A 23,525-nucleotide genomic window follows, 5' to 3' on the forward strand; every position below is an offset into this window, starting at 1 on the left:
TTCTAGCACTGTTCTTGGTTTCTGGCACTAGGCAACTCTGCTGGAGGACAGTATTGCTATTTCTATAAAATAGATTATGTGCAAAGTAGGGTCAAATGGTATTTTTCAATAAAGTTTCAGCCACAATAAAGAAAACATTATCACTTTAACTCTCACCTCACTCTTTTATAAGTCAAAGGTGCTCCATATATATAATATAAAATTAGAAGATTAGGAAATCTGTTATAGGCTTTTCTTCTTGAAGCATTAAAGAAAATTTATTTGACAAAATAGTTCTATATTACTACAAGTTTTCAATATATGCAAGAAAATCTAAGAGTATGAGGACTACTTCTTTTTAAATAGATGTTTAATAACTCTTAATTCTCAGTTTGCTCCTACCTAAAAGTATGAATGAAGGATAAATGAGGGGCTAGAGAAATGAAATGGTTCAGCTCATAAAAGCATGTTGTGTTCTTGCAGAGGACCTGAGTTCAAGTCCCACAACTCATATTAGGTGGCTCATAACTGATTGGATCCAGTGGATTGAAAGTTTTTTTTTTCTGGCATCTGTGGGAATACACACATACACACCAGCTCATTACACACATATATTTTTAAAATTAAAATGTAAGAACTATCAGATTGATAACAATGGTGATGATGATAGTGATGGTGTGATGATGATGGTGGTGGTAATGATAATGGAGATGGTGGTAGTGATGTTAATGTTGGTGGTAGTAGTGATGATGTTGATGATAATGATGAGAATGATAAAAGTATTTATCATACAGCAGGCACTTGTTCTGAGATTTACATATAGTTGTACATTTAATCTCTACTGTATCTCTACTATCATCTCCATGATAGGAAAGAAAAGGTGAAATTGAGGTAGAGAGAGTTAAATAGCATAGGACTCTAAGACATACTTGAACTGTGATAGCAACTCATTGAGTTTTATGGAGAATAGCTACATTCGTAATGTAGTAATGATTACTAACATATGCTGTGTATCTTAGAGGGCCAGATACTCCTCTAACTCTTCTATAGGCTTCTATGCATAGTAATGGTTACAAGTTTTATTATGCTATTATTTCATATCTGCATCTTACATAGAAGGAAATCAAAAATAAGGTTGCACAATCACAAAGGTAATTTGGGACAGCTTCACAGCAGTTATGCTGGTATCTGCCTCTGCTTTTCTTGATTTTTGGTTTGCTATGTATTACATGCATACACAATCAACATATTTTAATTGTATTTCTCACTCTTTCCCCTAACTCCTCCCAGATCCTCCACTCTTCCCAACTTGAATTCCTTTTCTCTCCCCATTTACTTGAATTTTGAGTGTTCAGTCATGCACTGGACTATGGTTGACTCACCACAGGCAACACCCTTAAAGAAAACTGACTCCCCAAAAGCGCTCAACTCTCTGCAGCTCCTCCTCAGTTATTGGATTGAGGCTCATGACCCTTCCCCTCTCTATGCGAGGGTGCTAACTGGCTTGATGTTCAGCAATCTTTTGTAGGTAACCACTGGTGAAGTGAGTTCATTAGTATAGTGGTCCTGTGAGGTCAGAAGATGATGTTTCATTCTGGTCCTTCCTGACAGTTACTATTATAATTGTTTGCTTTATTCCACAATGGTTTCTGAGCCTTGATGGAAAGAGGCATGATGTAGATGTTGCCTCCATTTTTAAAACAAGCATATTATATTCTTTTCATGAAAAACAAGAACAGAAGTTGTACATCCATCTCTCCTATACTATGTCTATTCAGAACATCCTTATCTCTAGTTTCAATTACTTTAGCAAACCTCTCATCTTCTTGTTGGCCTCTTGCTTCTAGTATGGCTTCCTTATGCCCTCTCTTCTACACAATAGCAATGGCCAATTAATTCATAGCCCATCCTGAGCACCATTTAATCTCTAACACTGCACTATGACTAAGCCCTTCAGTCACTCACCACTGTCTGCAGCAAAGGTCAAAAACCCTTCAAATCCCTCCCAGAACCCTCAGAATCTTATTAGACTTTTCCCTCTATTTCGCCTCACCTCTCTTCATGCCCTGTTTCACTTCCTCACAGATCAGCCACCAACAACTCTGAACAGTTTAAAGAACTTAGGAACACTACTTTTAGCCAGACCAGACTTGGTTGGTCTTGAACTTCCCATCTGGGATGAATATCTCCAGGACTATCTTCTTTATATTTGGCTTCTACACCTCCTTTAAGGATTCAGTTCAAGTCTAGCCTTAGTGTTAGTGTTAATAAATGATAGAACAGCTGTCTGTCTCCACTAGTCATTTAGGTGGCCCCAAAGCCCACTAGTGACCATTGAGGATTCTATGCTAAGTACCCCTCAGAAACTGGCTCATGTCCTGTCCCTTTAAAATTGCACTGAAAGTCTTTCAACAACCCTTTGTTTCCAGTGTTTTCAGGTGTACACTAATAATAAAGCTGAGGCTGATGTTGCTGTAACTTTTTTGGGAATACGTGACATGTAGTCGGAACCAAACAGAACTATAAATTGCCTGGCTGATGAAAATCCCCCAAATATCCCTTGAGGCTGCTTTGCAGATCCTTCATAACTGGTTCAAACAGCTGCAGCATTCTCAAAAAAGGTAGAGCACTTAAAGTCAACTTTTAACCACCTTGAATAACAAGAAAATCTGCAGAAAGCAAGCACCTGGATGTTGTCAGACAGAGTTAGGTTGCTGGGCAAGAAGGTAAGCTAACATGGTATCTGGAACATTGAGCAGTTGCAAGTCACACAAAAGCTGAAAATGGACAGGTGATTATATAGTTTCCTTTCAATTGCTGTGATAAAACACACTGACCACAAATGACTCATAGAAGAAGGGGTTTATTTCATCTTACATTTCCAGATCCCAATCTATTGCTGAGGGAAGTCAGCAGGAATTAAATACAGGAACCTGAAAGCCAGAGTGTTTGCTATCCCATGCAGAATTACCTCTAACCAGATGATGTCTCTATCAGCCTAGGAAATATAGAATAAAGAATGGAGATACTTGGAAGCTGGACCACTTACTGCCAAAGAAGAGGAGAAGAAAACAGGGAGAAAAACTAGTGGCCAGCTAACAAGCTAATTCTTGGCTCTCTTACAATGTGTGTGTGTGTGTGTGTGTGTGTGTGTGTGTGTGTGTGTGTGTGTGTGTGCATATGTGTACAGACACACATATATACAAATAAATTAATGTACATTCATTTAATACATATCTAAGGGCTACATCTTCCTTGAAAGTAACACCACAACTTAAGATACACTCCAATGCAGAAATCAAGAAACAACATACCATCTAAAGAAAATGAAAAAGATGGCACAAATGGAGAGCTCTTGACTAGCTACTTGCTTTGAGTGGGTTTTTTTTTTTATAGGTATTTCTTTAAAACCGTGGGGTTTTGCCAGGGCTCAACAGCATGTATGTTCAAAACCTGTCCAAGTTGGGTTCCAATTGCAGATTCTGGATAAAGAGCAAGATGGTCTTGATGACATATAGGGTAGACCAGTTACCTTTGAGGATGTCCAGGCAGATGTTGTCCTGGGTATCCATAATGAAGTGAGAGCTGGTTGGGGAACTTCTCTGTGTGTGCACAGTGAGGGTAGCCACTGGGAAGAACTAAAGAGAGTTTATTCTCTTGTCTCCACACGCTGTTGGGTGCTCTGAAAGTGTCCCTATCAATTTGAAAAAGTTGTCTGTTTCATGGAAAGGAGAAATGCATTTGTCACCAGACATGAGGGTCATCTGATGTAGCCTCTTGCCCATAGGACCCCAGAAAATATCCCTAGCTGGGCTTAGCTCCTTTAGGAACAGTGAGACTACATTGGTGATGACAGGACTGTAATTTGGGGAATACTACCCAAGCAGTGCTGTCACTGACAGGGGAGTGTGAAGAACACTACTGCAAGTGCCAGCTCTCTTATACTTGATGGCTCACTCACAAGCTAGTGCTTGACTGACTCATTTATACAGTCCAGAACTACCTTCCCGTAGAATGGTACTGCAGATAGTGGGCTGGGTCCTTCTATACCAATTAAGACAGACAAGGCAATCCCTCATGGCGAAACCTGTTAAATACAAGTACCCAGTTGACACTCTTTTGTCAGGTGATTCCAGGCTGTGTGATGCTGACAAAGCTAACTAGGCCAGGACATTATTAGACTTCAGGAATAACCTGAATCCTTTTCCTCCAGTATATCTGAAGTAATACATACGTGCACAATGTAAGCAGCGTCAGGTGTCAGCCCCATCACTGTTCCCTTCCACTCTTTACTCTAGCGTTAATTCACAGCCTTTGGATCTATTTTAAAAAGGCATGTGCTTTCAGTTTAGAAAAAGGGAATGGGTAGGCTTGATCTTCACCTACATTTTGTCAACAGTAGCACACACACATCAGAGACCACTGGCACAACAAAAGATATTAGATAATTTCATTCCACAATTTATGTCCATGCTTATTAATTTTTAAAAACAGTAGCTTTTATTATACCATTATCATACATGTGTATAAGGTGTTTTGCTCATGTTTATTCCTGTGTTAGCCACACTTACCTCCAATGCCCTTTCTACTGGCCCCCTGACTATTATTTCCTTTTTTTTAAGTTTAATTTTTTTTTAAATTTTTTATTCTCATCTCCTCCAGGCCAAGGACTCCTCTTTCTCACTGATTGGACTCCCAGAGCTCCACCTGGGGCCTGGCCTTGGATCTCTGCATCCGCTTCCATAAGTCATTGGATAAGAGTTCTACCACGACAGTTAGGGTGTTTGGCCATCCTATCACCAGAGTAGGTCAGTTCAGGCTTTCTCTCAACCATTGCCACTAGTCTATTGTGGAGGTATCTTTGTGGATTTCTGTGGGCCTCTCTAGCACTTTGCTTCTTCCTATTCCCATGGGGTCTTCATTTATGATGGTCTCTTTTTCCTTGTTCTCCCTCTCTGTTCTTGATCCAGCTGGGATCTCCTGCTCCCACCAAGCTCTCTTTCCCCCGACCCTTGCCCTTCATTACCCTCCGTCACATCCAGTTTGCTCATGTAGATCTCATCCATTTCTCTGTCGTTGGGTGATCCCTGTGTCTTTCTTAGGGTCTTCTTTTCTAGGTAGCCTCCCTGGAGCTGTGAGTAGCAGTCTAGTCATCCTTTGTTTTACATCTAGTAAAACCTATGAGTGAGTACATACCATGTTTGTCTTTCTGAGTCTGGGTTACCTCACTCAGGATGATTTTTTCTAGATCCATCTATTTGCCTGCAAACCTCATGATGTCATTGTTTTTCTCTGCTGAGTAGTACTCCATTGTGTATATGTACCACATTTTATTTATCCACTCTTCAGTTGAAGGGCATCTAGGTTGTTTCCAGGTTCTGGCTATTACAAATAATGCTGCTATGAACATAGCTGAGCATGTGCCTTTATGGTATGATTGATATTCCATTTCGCATGAGGAACCAACTAAGACTGACTTTCCTGTGTATTCCACTGCCTCCCACTCAGTGTAGCAAGAGATGTCTCATCCTTCCATCCAAGTGCTGATGTCTCAGCAAGGCCAGCTACTTTCTCTCTAAAACTGTCAGGGTACACAGGGAAGCTATGGCAGGGAAGGGCCAGCTTTGATCCTGATTCTGGTGGCCAGGTGCCTGGTGACCACCAACTGTAAGCACCCTAGTAAATGCTGTGGAAATCACAGAACTTTGAAAGAAGAGGAAAGGGGATAATATGAAAACTGTGGGTTGTGAGGTTAGTTCTAAAAATTAATATAGTATCATATTTAGTGCATGGTGTGTGTGTGTGTGTGTGTGTGTGTGTGTGTGTGCGCGCGCGCGCGTTTCCTGGTATGACCATGTGTCTGTTTGTGTGCCTGTCAGGGTACATGCATGCCCACGTGCATATGTGTCTGTGTGTGTCTGTATCTGTGTGTATGTGTTTGTAAGTTGATTGGGGAGCATGTATATGCCACAGTGTGCATATAGATTTAGGGAAACAACCTTGAGGTATCAGTCCTCAGGTCTTTCTTGTTCTCAAATTCGGATGCCAGATAGCTGCCTGTCAGCCTCTTTTCTTGTCTCTATCAGACATCTCACTGTAGGAGGCCTGGCATTATAATAGATGCATTTGCTATTGCATCCAACTTTTATGTGGGTTCTGAGAATCTGAATCCAAGTCCTTATGCTTGCAAAGCAAGCTCTTTATGTAATAAGCCAACTCATCAGTCCAGGTAATATGGTCTTTCAATTTATTTCCTTTTTAGACTTTCTTGGAGAGTTTCCCTCAAGGGGCCTATGAAAATGGGACAGGTTGAATGGGGGTGGGAAGCAGCAGTGGTGCCTCCAGGAAGATGAAAGGCTTTGTTTCAACCATGACCATGGCTTCCTCATTTCCTCTGTTCTCTGAAATTTCCAGAGATGTTATAATATTTTGCTGTTTGACAATGAGAAGTCAGTTAGAAAATTAAAATGCTTCTGAGGAAATAAAAGACTAATCTTTAAATGACATATGGTAGGGAAAAAAAAGTCCAAACATCAATTCTCATGGGAGCAAGTGTGTGAGAAGAGTACTACAAGTTTGCAAGCATGGCTTTTTAAGGATATTTACGCTGGGCTAGATATTTCTCATTCTATTTGCTCATAAATGCCAGGGTTGGGCTCAATTCTTAGTCTCTGTGACTCCACCAATATTTTTGGTTTGTTTCTGTTTTTTTTGTTTTTTTTTTTTTTGTTTTTTGTTTTTTTTGTTTTTTTTTTTTTTTTTTAGTGGTACTATCAAAGAGCCCAAGGAGAGAATGAGTTATGGTGAGTATGGGATTTTTTACACACACACACATACACACACACACACACACACACACACACACACACACACCCCTCCCATGAAACTCTCGAATGTAATGTTCAGCATTTGAGTATTGCAAGATGTTATGGACTGCTTTCCATGCCGGCATGTTCATCTGTCATCTGCCTCATGCTGTGACCATGTCAGCCTCTGAGAATGCATTGGCCAGTTTCGTATTCCAGAGCTCCTTTTGGGATAGATCAGAGGTGAAAGTTACAGTTCTGTTTGCTTTTGTCCTGTTTTGTTTTATGTCCTGATTGCTCAGAAGGCCCTTCTAAAACCACCCAAATCCTTGTTCTCTGTAACAACAGGAACAGGTACCTTCCTGAGAGCCTTTTAGATGAAGATGCCTTTCTATCTCCCTTGCTTTACTTAATAAAATTTTCTCCGTGGAGTCTTTAGAGACTTTCCAACATAAATTCAAATTGTTCATCTTCCTAAACGGGCAGGGAACCAAGACAGATCTGTGACCATATGTTTCAATATATCGCACTGAATTCTATAGGAAACATCCAGGGAATTGGTGAACAACACCATGTCAGCCTTTCTTGTTTCACTTCACTGGTCCAAGGAATGTGGCTCTATCTTCCAGAAGGAACAATGGCAATGACATATCTTATTGTGCAAAATCAAGTTGTGTGCTTTCTGAGATGATGAAGGCATTCTAATTACTTTGAATAATGAGACTGATATTGGCCTCTGCAATCAAGTGTATGGGGATATAGTCATCAAGATGTAATTGATCATATATTGGCATTACTCCAAATAAAGCAGTAATTGCGGTCTCTAGGCCTATTCAGTTTTCCATTAGGTGGAAGAAGAAACTGAAATTGGAGGATGTGATATTTAATAAGAATCTCTGTCTGGCTTAAGAGATTCATTACATTTGAGTTTGCCTTAGGAAGAAGAAATCAGTGAATGTGACTATGTGGACATTCACTCTTCTTACCCATGAATAAATAAATGAATAACTAACAAACTATTTAGCTTGGTTAACAAACAAGCCTTTGGAGAAAAGACAGTAAGTTTTTAGATGTGCTGGAAAATAGTTCATGAAGAGAAATGAAACATACAAAATTTATATCACAAGAAAAGTTTCACAAACTCTGTAGAACTGCTATAGCACATAATTTTGAGGCTGTGGTTTCTACACCCTTTAACAACAAGAATGAGTTCCGTAATCACTCCTATACTCTGTAAGGGAAAAAGAAGTAGGCCAGGCAAAGAAAAGGATAGGGAGAGAATGAATTACAGAAGCAATTTTCAGAGGTTTTGATACACTCAGCTAAATATTATCCTCCAGTCTAAACTCCTTTGTTCTCTGCACCACAGAGGAGTTATGTAGAGAAATTCATGTTGGATATTGGATTATCCATTAGTGCTTAGAAAATGGCAGTCACTAAGTAGGAGTGTGCTCTAGTACTAGATGGATTGATGGATAGATGGATAGATGAAAGAGTAGGTGAGTAAGTAGGTTAATGAATGGATAGATGCATGACAAACACTCAGTAGATATTAGGCTTTGGAATGAATGGATGGATGGGTGGGCAGGTGACTTGGTGGATGAATATGTGAACACGTGAATGGATGCATAAATAGAGGGGTAGGTAGATGAATGGGAGGCTGAATGAGTGGATAAAAGGTAAATGAATAAAGAACATAAGGGTAGTAGAGTATGTAGTGAGAGAATAAATGAAGTAGCAAAAGAGAGAGTCCTCAGCAAAGAGATGACAAAGGTCAATTTTACTTCTCATGCATTTTTTGCGGAGTCCATTCCTGGACATTTTGTGATCTTTCATATCTCTGTATTCTTTCTGACTCAATGTGCTAAAAGATAGGAGAGGATAAACTCATTCTTGTGAAAACATGATGATTGGTATAATGGAACTAAACCATGCCTTTACTTTAACTTGAGAAATGTACAAAAGACACTTTAAAGATATTTTTAAGTGCTAAACTTTGAGCAAATCCCCACTAAGTTCACTGCTACACAGGCATGTGTGGTGGTATTATGTTCCTCAAAATACTGTGCACCCTAATAAACTTATCTGGGGTCAGAGACAGAACAGCCACTACATGCAAAGGCCAGAAAGTGGTGGCACTCACAGCTTTAATCCTAGCATTCCAGAGGCAGAAATCCCTATGGATCTCTGTGAGTTCAAAGCCACATTGGAAACAGCCAGGCATGTGACTCACGCCTTTAATCCCAGAAAGCGAGCATTTAATCCCAGGAAGTGAGGGCAGAAAGCAGAAAGGTATATAAGGTGTGAGGACCAGAAACTAGAAGCATTTGGCTGGTTAAGCTTTCAGGCTTCTAGCAGCAGTTCAGCTGAGAGTCATTCTGGATGAGGACTCAGAGGCTTCCAGTCTGAGGAAACAGGATCAGCTGAGGAATTGGCAAGGTGAGATAGCTGTGGCTTGTTTTGCTTCTCTGATCTTCCAGCATTCTCCCCAATAACTGGCCCTGGGTTTGATTTTATTAATAAGACCTTCTAAGATTCCTGCTACAGGCATGCTCCTCCACAGCAGCAGGTATTGCCACTAATGTAGAATGAGTGAGAATTGAGCAACACTCCCTAAGAAGTCAAAAACGTGGTGAGTTGGCCTAGAGCTTGTAAGACTATATGCTGCAGTTTTGCAACACTCATTCCGTTCATAGTGCCAGAGGAATCATTACATAGATATGAGGCCTTGGTTATCAAAGGGGGGCCAAACAAAGCTCTTCCTGGAACTCTTTAAAATTTTACCCCATATAAGCTTGCCCCGTTCTACCAAAAGGGCAATTAAGAAGTCATGTTACTGGCTGATGAACACGTTTATTTTAAATAAATTTGGTTTATGTGTGAATGCAAACTGGCCTGTCTGAAAGACTGATGAGGTGTTATTTTAAGTTGTGAATTTATTCACTTCACAAAGCTGCCAAAATAGGGCATGAGTCAGAAACCAATTCACACACACACACACACACACACACACACGCACACGCACACGCACATGCACACGCACATGCACACACACACAAATAATATTTAGTAAGGAAAGTATAACATGGTAAAACCCAGTACCCCCAATTCACCAGGACATATTGGGGAGGATGTGGAAAATGGTGAATAGGACATATCAAGAATTCAGGGCTAATATTTTTCTGCTTAACAGAGAAATGAAGCATTGAATATTGGAATGTTGGCAGGAATACTGGAGTGTGCTCAATAGTGCTCATTTATCCACTCAGATTGGAAATCAATATGAAATTTTTACGGGATGGTCTTCTCATCTCCCCCTGAGCCTGTAAAAAGGTACCTTCATATATTCATTCTAAACAATTGATATGCTGAAAGGACATTCTGGAATATACACTTTAGAAAAAGGTGTTAAAAGGGAGCTATTCGACATCAAGGTACTCTTCCATAGGGTGTAAATATAACATTACCATTTATCATGTTTAAACCACTACACAGATACACAACAGTACTTTGGGACAGCCCATGTTTGGTAAGACACTAGTTATAGCACTACAACAGCTCTGCTAAGTCAGGAAAAACTCAATGAGTCTCTGTGAGTGTATGAGAGAGATGTCTACAACATTAACATTGTGCTATTGCTTTGGATGCATCTATGCTAAGGGGAGAGAATACCATGTGTGTCTCTGGACAACTTAGGGTATGGTTTCTTCCTTATCTGTCTACTGAAAGAATTGATTTTCTCATGATGTATAGCAGTCAGCTATCATAATTTGAAATAATACTCAAGACCAGAGAGATGATTCAGCAGTGATTACGAAGACCTGTACATCTACATAAGTGCTAGGTGGGCATGGGGACAAGTCTGTAACTGCAGCAACACTAGACAGATATAGAAGATCCAGGCTTGCTAGACCAAAGCAACCAGCAAGCTTTGAGCTCAAACTGGAAGCTCTGACTAAGTAAATAAGATGGAGAACAATCAAAGAAAGAAACCAAACATCAACTTTTTTACTACACATGCATGCATATACACACAAGCATACACCTACATGTACATATGTGCCCATACGTATAAGAACACACACTTAAAAAAAAGAAAAGAAAATCTAATTCATTTTTGTGACATCATTCTCAGGGATTAGGCACTCAGCACAGAGAAGGTGAGCTCTCTGCTGAGGATTTCACTAGACTGGAAATTAAGGACTCTCATCTTATCTTCCAAGTTCATTGATGTTTTAATTTTTAAAGAAAAGAAAGAATCATGGTCTCTGGTATTTCAAAAGCAGTCTCAGTTGGTCATGTGGCACACTTCTCTAATCTTGGCCTTTGGGAAACAGGTCTGAGGATCACTGAGAATTTAAGACCAGCCCAATAAACACAGAAAGATCCTGTCTCAACAATGCAAACATGTAAACAGACAAGAATCCCAACGGGAAAAGTCCAGAGTGTTGTCAGCTATTTAAGTTTTTGCCATGCATAAGTGTCTGTTGGAATGTATGCAGTCCCCCATAGCACATGTGTACACACATGAGAAAAAGACTACCCAAGTAGATATACACCTTTTTTTTGGTTTTTCGAGACAGGGTTTCTCTGTGTAGCTTTGCGCCTTTCCTGGAACTCACTTGGTAGTCCAGGCTGGCCTCGAACTCACAGAGATCTGCGTGGCTCTGCCTCCCGAGTGCTGGGATTAAAGGCGTGCGCCACCACCGCCCGGCCAATATACACTTAAAGACACAATGTCATGCAGATATTCCTTACATTGGCCTACATGACATAATAGTTTAGTAATTTAGATATGAATCATTTCTTGTAGCCTTCTGCTCTTTGACCTCTGTCTTTAAATATATCAAAAATAAACTGTTTTCAGCATTTGACACACAGTCCAAATTCCTGGGTCTGGATCAACTCCAGAAGATGATCCTTAAGGTTATAGATCAAGAAGCAGAACATGGAGATGGGTGTGATGACATATACATGTAATGCCAGTAGTGGAGGATGGTGGCAGCACTATCAGTTCAAAACCATCCTCAATTACATAGAGTTCAAGATCAGCCTATGTTACATGAGACCCTGTATTTAAAAAAGAAAGTCTTCTGATAATTAAACTCAAGTGCTTCAGAAATCCCTACTTTAAAGGGAAAATATATTATTAAAATTATTTCTGAATATATTATATAATTATACAATATAGTTCCCTTTATACAATTCAGGTATTTTGCAGAATTTTCTCAATGGCTTCTGTGGGTCTGTTAATCATTCTTCAGCACCTGTTACTGGTTCAAAGAATGTTTTGGCTTGGATTCACATGCACAATCATGGAAGTTAAAGTGAATTTCCTGTTATTAGTTCTAACATCTCTTATTGATTTATATACAGAATTGATTATTAAATAGTATGCAAAGTTAGAGAAAATAATAAATCAGAAGCAATTATAGTAGACTGAGACTGAAGCTCAGTTGGTAATGCTTGCCTAGCATGCACAAAGCTCTGGTTCAATCAGAGCATGGCATAAATTGGGAGTGATAGCACACACCTGAAAGTTAAGTACATCAGAGATGGAGACAGCAGGACCAAGAGTTAAAGATCTACAGCCAGGCCCCAGGTGGAGCTCCAAGAGTCCAATCGGCGAGAGAGAGAGGAGAGATTGTATGAGCGAGAGATGTTGAGAACATGATTGGAAAAAGCACAGGGACAAATAGCCAAACTAGTAGAAACACATGAACTATGAACCAATAGCTGAGGAGCCCCCATGGAACTGGATCAGGCCCTCTGGATAAGTGAGACAGTGGATTAGCTAGAACTGTTTGGGAGGCCCCCAGGCAGTGGGACCGAGACCTGTCCTTAGTGCATGAGCTGGCTTTTTAGAGCCTGGGGCCTATGCTGGGACACTTTGCTCAGCCTGGGTGAAGGGAGGAGGGGACTGGACCTGTCTAGTCTGAATCTACCAGGCTGAGCTGAATCCCCAGGGGAGTCCTTGCCCTGGAGGAGGTGGGAATGGGGGGTGGATTGGGGGGAGGATGGGGGGCAGGAGGAGGGAGGGTAGAGAAATCGGTGGCTGATATGTAAAATTAAATTAATTATAAAATTAAAAAAAATAAAGAAAAAAAAGATCTACTCAGAGAAGTATCACTGAGCAGTGGATGACGGTTGATGAAGAAACTCACAAATAGTCAAAGTGCAAAGAATAAGTGTCAGGGGGTGCTCAGTCATAAATGAGACGTCTGTAACAACTGTTCCCAATGCTCAGGGATCACTGCAGGAAATGAAGAAGAAATTGCAAAAGTGAAACAATGTCCTGGATGTGACAGGACCACCACACTCATAAACATCAAATGCAGTCATCTGCACAAGATCAAGTTAGTCAATACTCAAGCACAGAGTTGGAGGAGTTCCAAAGCCCCCACTTCTGATTTAGGAGCTTTGGACAACAGATGGGTTCTGCAGAGGGAGAAGTAAGTTTTCTTTTAAGGTGTAATTCCTCCTAGATTGACACCCAGGCAAAAGTTTATGGCTCTGCACCCAAGAGTATATGGACAGCACAAATTGCAGTTAATAGGGCATTATTTTAAAAAGTAAAATAAAATAAAAATCAGAACACAAAAAGTTGGGGTATGTGTGGAGGGTAGGTAGATATTGGAGGAATTAAGGGGAGGAGTTGGTGATGAATATTATCAAAGTACATTGCATAAATTTCTCAAATAATTAATAAAATATTACTAAAAGAGAAAATGTACTTTAAAACCACAAGAATTAAAAAAAGTAAAAATTATTGTCACAACAAAAATCAATGAAGGTAATTCTCCTGTTGATTGGCTGCATGGCCAACCAATAGTAAAATATAAGGCAGCTTGCAAAACTGGCTTTGAAATCCACTGGGCATTGATGAATCAAACCCAAGCACATTCTCACAAGTCTTCATCTATAGCACAGCTTCAGCCTCCAGGTTTCTTAAGAAAAATAAACCCCAGCACTCCAGCTCTGCCCTCAACACCAGCATCCCCCACCCTCACATGCTTCTCCTGAGTCACATTATTTCTTTAAAAGGCATCTTGTTGATGATGAAATGGTGAGTCACAAACATGGGGGAATTAATAGGCCTTTAAAAGTCGGAGAAATTCAAAAATAAAAGTGAAAAGTCCTAATTTTTCAAGTTCTAAAATTTCCAAGACACAATGAGAATTTTTAAAGCAGTCAGACTTCCCTTTATAAAATGTAATCATGACAAATTCAATTGTTCAGGCAAATATAACAGTTAAAAATTCTGCAGTGGCAAGGCAAGCAATGAAGTGTTGATATCATGAGAATAAACACAAGAAGAAACAAATTCCAATAAATCCAGATAACAGCCACTTCATATATGGAAAAAGATCTGGAGCCATTGTTTGTCATCTTTATTCTAAGCTGAAAAATGATTTTATCAAGAAACTAACGGATACTATAGAGCTGACTACCCAGATAGCGGTAGAGCTGGAAGCTAAATTCAAATTCAAGTCTGCCTCATTCTACTTATAGTAGAGGACATTGCACTCATTTAGTTCATGAAGGAAGGTGAGGAGTTTGAAAGTAAGTAAATAAAAACTAATGAAGGGTTATCATATTATTGAATGCTTTCTATTTTTCAAGTTACGCACACACATACACACATATGTATATGTGTGTGTGTGTGTGTGTGTGTGTGTGTGTGTATGACATGGAGCTTTTTGCATTAGGATGTAAAGTCAGCTCATGAAGAAGTTTGTCCATGTGTCTGGATTCATTTCCTGAGGCTATCCAGTGAAGATTGTAGAGAGGCTAAAGAAGCAGATGCTTCTTTTCTCACAGTTCTGAAATAAAATCCACATGCACACTGCCTCTGAAACTCACAGTGCACAGAAATCTGTTGTTCCTGGGCTCAGAGCAGCCATACTTTTGTCTCTGTCCTTAATATTTCACAGCCTTTTGTCTTCTACAGGTCTCCACTTGGATGAGAGGCCGTCCTACTCTACTATGACCTCAGAGAGGAGAGTTTACTCAGTAAGGTGAACAAAAAGAAAGATAGGGCTGAAATCCAAAGACTAGGCAGACTGTGAGTACGGCAGGTAAGAGGGGACAAGCTTATCAAATGAAAACATCTTAGACTGTATTACCAAGAACATGAATTTATGAATGAACTGACTTGTATTGAGTCAGCTGCAGGATCTAACTCCCTGATTGCTGGTTGGGGTAAGTCTTCAGAATTTTCAAGTTGTTAGGTATCTTTAAGCAATCCATGGAGACCCATGAATAAACTATTTCTTCTTGTTTGTCTCTCACATGTGACCACTTGGCTTCTTCTGAATCATTGGATTGTTTTTGATGATCAGCAAAATATTGACAGGGCAAGTACCACAGTCCTTCTGCTGGACAAGAAGAATCTTTCTTTGGTTTTGGTTTTTTGGTTTTCAGTCCTGTGATTGAGTGAAGGACCTTGCCTACACTAGGCAAGCATTCTGCTGCAGAGCTATATTCCCCAGCCCCCTTTTGTATTAATTTTTTAATCGAAAAGGAACACTTGGAAATTTGGTAATTCAACAAAAACTGTGGTATCTGACTGTAGGAATCTTTTCTAACACATGCTTTTGTTTGTCCACTGAATTTCCTTTAGAATTGACCATAACGCCTTATCAGTTTCCTCACTCATGAGGTAAGCAAAAAATTTTAACATGAGTTCACTCTGCTTCTATGAGAACCATGAATTTTCTTTTATTAGAAATTATGTTTTAACATTTCAGAACCATAAACCACGCTTAATTTGAGCTGAAGTGCACCTTCCTCCAGCTTTCCCATAAGCAGGCCCAATGAAACCGTGCAGACTAATTCTCATCTCTCTTCTACATCATGACCTAATAAATACTTAAAAACAGCTCCCTTGACTCCTCAGAGTGTCTCACCCCTATTACTTCCATGTGATTTTAAATTAAGAAAAGGGGAAACACAAATCCTTGCCTAGATCTTCCTCCCATGGATTGAATGATGGATGAGTCTTTACCAAACAGTTTTCAGAAATATTGTCTGTCCTCAGAGATAGACTCTATTCATTTATAGATGAATTAAGTTTGAGCTTGTCTTTCATTTGTATATGTTTGTCTGTAGATTATAATGACCATATCTGTCTTGCTGGGGGCCATATGCACTATGATACACTAACTGTTTAGTTTTAAAAGTATTGTCAGAGATTTAAATTGAATTCTCTGTAGAGAACAATGCTTTTACATGATAGTTTTCACAGTTGCACCCATGTTTTCCGAGAGACTGTCACTCTTTCAGATACACTCCAACTATTTCTCATGGCCCAATGTCCCTCTTTTACAGAGAAAATAGGATTCAATAAAGGCTTAGTGTTCATTACTTGTCATGTTGATGTGACCAAATATATGACAAGAAGCAACTTAAAGGAGGAAGGGCCTGTTTTACAGCCTTACAGTTTCATAGTGAGGGGGACATGACAATGGTCAGGGTCATGGGAACTTGTGGCAGGGCATGTTTCCATCTCAGTAGACCAGAAGCCGAGAGCTCAGGGTAAAAGTGGGGCTGCCTAATAACCTCAAGGCCTTATCCCAGTCACTTATGTCTTATCAACAGTAGTCACCTCAAGACCTTATCCCAATCACCTCCTTTTTATCAACAGCAGTCACTGCTTTAAAGGTTCCACAGCCTCCCAAGATCACACTACCAAGCATTTAAACATGTGAGCCCGGCAGGCAGGGTGGTAGTGGTGATCATTTAACATTCAAATTATAACAGCCCTGTTGTTTGTGTCAAGTAGAGCAGAAAGGATCTACAATCACTTTTTATGAAAACTTTATTTCCTTGAATGCTATGTGAAGTCATATAGAAGACCTAAGTGTATACATGATTACTGGCCTTTTTATGCAGCAAGTATTCCATGATGACAGCCTCAGAAACCAAAACCTCAAAATGTGTATAAAATTACTTATCTAATGAAAGAGACAGACAAATAGGCAAAAAGTTAATGTGTGTCTCTCTCTAGAGAGACTGGACTGTAAAATAATCATGCTTGGTCTAACACTCTCTCCTATGAGGATAATTACTAGATCCAATGTGACTTCACTACATTTGTAAATACTCTTTCTTAGGAGTTGACTAGTAAGCATCCATCTGTTGTGATGTTTTCTGAACAATTTAGAACAACCTGAAGAAGGTCTCTTTCTTTCCACAAAAGTGGAATAATTAAAGTCTAGGAAGTCTTTCAGGATAAGGCACATCTGCCTTCCGCAATGGCTCTGAGTTCATTCAGTTCTTCTCTGCAAGTTCTCTCCAGATCATGGGGGATAATCTCCTTAGGGAGAGCAGAAAGTTCTGAGAGAAACTAGGCATGCTGGCCACTGTGGTAACATCTGAACTCAGAAAATGAAAAGTGTTCATGGACAATGAGGTCCCTTGTGTCTGATGACAACCATAGAAAATTCTTCCTCAAGCGTGCTAGGATGGACCCTGTAGTTAGGACACAGAAACTCATACAGATTTTGTTCCACATAAGCTCATGACTCCTTTTACACAATTCTCTGGACCTTGCTTTAAAAAAAAATCAACCTTCATCGCCACTGTCTACCCCTATTTCCTCTTGCAGATAAGGCACTCCTTCCTCCTGTGGGTCCCCCATACATTCTGGAAGGTTTCTTCCAGCTGCATGCATGTATGTTTAGTTTCAGTGTGGGAAAAGATTAGTCTCATAGCTGGTACTTTCTAGATGCTTATTCTAGAAAAAAATATATATATATGACATACATACATATATATGTATACACACACATATGCTGTGGATATCGCTCTGTATAAATAAACACTGATTGGCCAATAGCCAGACAGGAAGTATAGGCAGGACTAACAGAGAGGAGAATTGAGGAAACAGGAAGGAAAGGTAGAGACTGCCTGGAGCTGCCACCAGGACAAGGAAGATGTAAGGTACCGATAAGCCACGTGGCAAAGTATAGATTAATAGAAATGGGATAAATATTAAAGTAAGAGCTAGACAATGATAGGCCTGAGCTAATGGCCAAACAGTTTAAATAATGTAAGAGTCTGTGTGTTTATTTTATAAATGGGCTCCGGGACTGACGGGACTTGGCGAGAGCTGGAGAGAAATTCTTCAGCTACACACACACACACACACACACACACACACACACACACACACGTGTGTGTGTGTATATATACATATATACATATATATATAATGAAGTGCATGAGCCTACATTATAGGAGTGATGTCTGCCTAGCGACTTATGAGAGAAGAGTGAGGAATAAGTAACCTGAAGACAAAGAAGAGCTAATAGGATGTCAACCTCTGCTCTGATGTATAAGGAGAACCCCATCACAATGCTGGAGGGCAAAGTGGTCCAGGAAGTGGAAATAGTCTGTCCAGCCAGAGAAGAGCAAGAGTGTAGAGATCTATAAACAGTAGGTAGCTAGACAGCAGGACAGAGAACCAAGATCATGAACATAGAAACTGTCCATCATGGGCTCTGTATTTCAAGCTAAGTTAATAGGGAATCAAAAGGGGTTTGGGAAAGAATTACGGTTCACAATGATGACTCCAGCATGAAGATAACACTGAAGAAGGTGAACTCTGCAGAGGGAGTCCAAGTAGTGCAAGAAGGACCAAAGATAGACAAATTGCAAAAGACAACAAGAAAAGACAGTTAGTCGCCTTCCCAGATGTGTAGAACCTAAGGACTAGCATCTCCTAGCTGGATTGTCTGTTATCTTTCTTTACCATCAGAGGACAGATGAGACCAGAACCCACTAGCTATTTCTAGAACAGCCTAGAATTGATCCTGGAGTCAATGCTCAGCTTTGGTCACAGGGAACAAAACTGAATTCTAATGCATAAAGAAGAAAAGAATAGTCACTTGGCAGTAGGGGTGGTGGTGAGCATCTAAGCACAGATACATTTGTGAGTTAGCGGCAGGGCTTTGAATAACTGATACCGTTGGAATCCAGTACTCTCTCAGGCAGATTGTCTTGGTAGCTTCTTAATCGTAGAGTCTCATAATCACTCAACTAAACGCCCTGCTTACGAATCTCCTTTGTCTTCCTTCAACCAAATGTTCTAGTGTTCCTTTCTTTGGGAATTCAAGTGGCTCTCAGATACAGAACTGTAAGTGACCCATCATCATTCTTCAGAATGACGAACATTCATCTCAGTAATTAGCTCAAACACATGGGGAACAGAAAAATGAAAATCTATGTAAGTCTGTTTATCTGTCTTCATGATGATGTTCACACCCACCCGCCTTCTTATGCCAGAGGGGATCTGTAGGCGAGAGCTGTGTGAAAGCGAGACAGAGGTCATTTGGGTTAATACGTTAACCAGGAAGCTGTTGAGAATCTCTTCCATTCCTTCTGAGAGTCTGCTCCAAAATGAACATGTAGAGCATTGTACAGTCTGTATCAATTCTGTGTTTGTATGATTGGGAATAGGGGGAGAGTGTATTCATATTTGCATATGTGTGTGCATGTTCATTCACCATGCATGTCCTTGTGAAGGGCAGAGGTTGACACTGGAATGGCTTCCTCAATCACTTGTCTATCTTATTTTTTGAAATAGAATCTCTTATTGAACTTAGAACTTACCATTTTGGCTAAACTGGATGTTCAGTGAGTGCTAGGGAATCTGTCTCAACAGGCTTAGCACGCACAAGGCATGTGCCATAGAATCTGGGTTCTCACATGTGTACTGGGGATTGGAACTGAGGTCCTCATTATTGTGCAGCGAATGGTTTACATTCAGCCCCAGTGTTGTGCTTATGAACCTGAGGTGACCTTGGGATGTAGTCCTGGTGACATGGCAGTCATAAAATACTGCATGGATATTTGCAGTCTGTGTGATCAGAGGGAGAACGCACATTGTTCAATAATTTAAATTGTGCACTTAAAACTAACATAGAAAGATGTTGCTGTAGGATGAAGCATTAACACAGAATTTTACATAAAAAGTCAGAGTTTTTCCCTTTTATTGAAAAATATATTTTTTCTCACGTAATATATCATACTTATGGTTTCTCCTCCCTTTACTCCTCCCAGCTCCTCCTACCTCCCCTCCCATCCAAATCCAGTCCCTTTCTGTCTCACATTAGTAAACAAATATGGGAAGAAAAACAGACAGAGTTTAAAAGCAGTTTAAAAAGTCAGTTGCTTAAAGGCATGCCTCTAGAGCCTGGGTTTTGATTCTATCGCTATTGGAAATAGTGACATTTGAATTTTTAAATATTCTTTTGGTGTTTGCTTATTCATTGGGTAGGTGGGAACACATGTAAATGTGTGGAAGTCAGACAACATCTTGCAGGAATTGGTTCTCTCCTGCCAGTATGTATGCCCACAGGAATTTAGTTCAGGTCATCAGTGCAGGGAGAAAGAGCCTTTATCCACTGAGCCATCTTGCTGGCCTGGCATTTGTGTTTTAACATGAAAGCAGATAAACACACTCTTAGTATTGGAATTTGGGAAGAAAGCATGGTGCAAAGAAGTATTTACTCCCCTGATAAATCAGATTGCCACAGGGGAAAAAATATGTTGGCAGCCAATTATTCTTGGGAAGATAACGTGTTATTCCTTAAAAGACAAAATAGTTTTCTTTTCTCTGTAGGTAAATCTTCATGTCAACATGTCAACATGTGGAAAACAGCTTGGACGAGGAATTACTTTGAACTGTCTCCCAGGCATGTCCAACCTGATGCTCACAAGCATCATATACTTCAGGACAGTTGTCAATGCTGCCCAACACAAGACCACAAATTAATTTAAAGCATTATATGAAATTTTTGCACCATTTTAACAATTACATCATTTTGAAAAGTTATCATTGTAAATAACATTGGCTTTGATCTCTGATGGCCAAAAAAAATGTGTGGAAGTCAGACAACATCTTGCAGGAATTGGTTTTAAGAGCCACAGCCTCTTGCCATATCCAGCCCACTCTCTGTTTTCATCTGATTTCTCAAACTAAGAGTAGTATTACATTTTATTTTTTACAATTTTGATTTTGCATTTTATCTAGTTCATAAAAATTCAAATATAAGGATGAATACCTCTTTGTACTACATAAAAATGCTAAGAAATGTAAACTCCAATAGGCTTAATGAAAAGTTTTCCAAGCAGAGCCACACCCACTTACACAGCCAATGGCTGTGTTTACACTAAAGCTGGAGCTGAGTATCCTGATATAGGCAGAGAGCACATGAGTCACAGAACATGAAAAACAGACAGGAAAGTCAAGCTGTAACCCTAACACTGAAGCCTTCAGCTGGGAATTTAATCATTTCCAATAACCTTCACTGTTCCTACACAATCTGACCTATCGAAGAGATACAAACGCTCTGTAACTGGCATCCTGTTAAAACTCTAGAATGGGTACCCCAAGCAGGTTGAGCAGTAGTTGGCTTACTCAAGGAGTGTTGTTGGTTTGGGACCTTGATCCTTGTACACATTTTCTCAGTAGCAGTGTTGTTGTTGTTTCTTAGTGTTGAGCACTAAGTCAGTAATGTTGTTTCTTAGTGTTGAATACTGTCAGTAGTGTTGCTGTTTCTTAGTGTTGAACACTAAGTCAGTAGCATTGTTGAATTTTCTCAAGCAATGCCTCATTTGTATTCCCTCTCCAGTCTCCTGGACTTGCCTTCTTCATTGGGAATAAATTGAATCACTTGTAAGAAGCCATCAAAATGTTTAACCTCACATTTGTTCTTTCCCCCTCTACCCCCTTACTACTAATTCATCATCCTCAAAAGATAAAATTGAAAATAAACAATGGAATATGTCATTCTCTCATTGTCAGGTTGTCATACTGTCATTCCATGTCAGCCCATTAGAACTTTTTATTTTTATGGTGGAGATTAGAGGTGGGGAGAGAAAGGGTCTAGACATAGGATTTAATATAGCCAAGGCTGGCCTTGAGCGAGCCATGCTGCTGACAGTGACCGAACTTCTGATCCTCTTGCCTCCACTTTCCAAGTATTAGGCTGACAAATGTGTACCACCATGCCTGGTTTACCTGATGCTGAGGATCCAACCCTAGGGCTTTGTGAGTTTGAGGCAACATCTTTACCAATTGGACCACCTTTTTAGGTAGACGCAATGGGAATACATTCTGAATCGATGCTACTGGGATGTAGGTTTACAGATGACAAACAGAACCCCCACAGAGAAATTTAGTTTTCTCCTAGACAGAACCTGGATCTATGGAACTATTCAAAGCACATTCAAGAACAACCTGCCAATACTCACTTTTCAGAAGAATGTTCAATGAAACACTGGGACATCCTGGTATAACCTTGTCTCCTAACAATCACCATGCTATTATTTTGATTTCCAGCAACTCCAGGCTAATATGTTCAGGATGTCCGACTGAAAAGGAAAGAGCCTTCACTACATTGTCAGCTGTGTGTCTCCGAGGCAGTTTATGTGGTTCTTTTCTTAGAATTTAATGACAGTTTATCTTTTTTGATTGCCAGTCATTAAAATGGACTGATTTTTTACTTTTTCTCCAAAATTTTCCATCCAATGCCACTTATAACCCCCCCCAACCTGGGTTACACTCACTGTCCTTGAGATAGGGATGATAAATCTCATTGTGAATATGATTCTAAAGATTTCCATGAGAAATCCATAGGAAAGAACTATAGAAATGTCCATCTGAGAGACCTGTTACTTTCGGAATGTTGCCACTTCATTCAAAGGGGGAAGCCTTACCAGTATAAAATTATCAAGAGTGTATCACAAAAACATACACAAAGAATGCATTTCTTTGGCATCTTGGATGCCAAACCTTAAAGCTGACTCTATATACATGTTTCCCAAAGAAAAACAAAATGAAAGTATGCATCTAGTTAAGAATATAGCAGGCTGTTAGTGTGTCTGTTTGTATCAATACCTGTGTGTATTGTGTGAGCTGAACTCCTGATTCATTCCTACATTTATTCCATTAAGATATGTGGATTTAATGGTTGATTTGTTTTGAATTCCTTGAATCTATCTTCGGCAGGCATTTGTACCGATAAAAACTAGGATTTAGTTCTATGACTACAACCCGGGATTTATTTAGTTATCTGGGGTCAGTGGGCATGTAACATGCTTTTATAAACTGATATGGAACAGGAGAGAAGCTGCATTACAATGGAAGCTGAATAACAATAGGCTGAACTCTGAGGCGGCATCTCAGTCTCCTGCTCCTTTTGTTCGATCAGGTGGAAAACAAGCCTGCTGTTAACTCTTTGCCTAGCCTCAGTGCCTGTAAACCTGAGCTGTGCAGCCAGAGGGAATTCAGGAATTCTTTTCTCTGAAGCTTTTAATCCTTCTCATCCTATTGACAGCATCTGTCTTTACAATGACTTCTACAAGACTGTAGTAAATTGAAGAACTTTGGGCATCTCTAACTACAAACACCACTGCTGGCAACCAGATACATATCTTATTACCAGGTCAGATTGGGACAGGGAGAGAAGCAATCAGTTTTCATAAGCATGTTCGTATCAGTCCTAATAGAATAAAATGGACTCCAAAGAATGGAGTCCCAACTGGTAATTCTGTGCAGAACCTTGGAAGGTGAGGTTGCCTTTCTCCTGGTGGCTCCTTTTTTAACCGTTATGCAAGATTTTGTTTGTCCGTAAAGAAACACTGCTAATTTTGTGCAGCAACCAGAACCACCAAAAAGGGTTAGAATTCTAAATACTAGCTTTACCAATAAAACGAGATAAATTCCAAATA

The 23,525-nt window shown here is 39.8% G+C and overlaps 1 protein-coding gene and 1 pseudogene across 4 annotated transcripts in view; both read right to left on the bottom strand.

Annotated features, from left to right (window-relative positions):
• Positions 1-23,525, bottom strand: part of Ctnna2 (catenin alpha 2) — a 1,136,313-nt gene that overhangs the window by 140,847 nt on the left and 971,941 nt on the right. The window lies entirely within an intron of this gene.
• Positions 3,278-3,743, bottom strand: LOC131905566 (ubiquitin-conjugating enzyme E2 C-like; annotated as a pseudogene).

This window comes from Peromyscus eremicus, chromosome 3, assembly GCF_949786415.1.
Source record: "Peromyscus eremicus chromosome 3, PerEre_H2_v1, whole genome shotgun sequence".
Lineage (NCBI taxonomy): Eukaryota > Metazoa > Chordata > Mammalia > Rodentia > Cricetidae > Peromyscus > Peromyscus eremicus.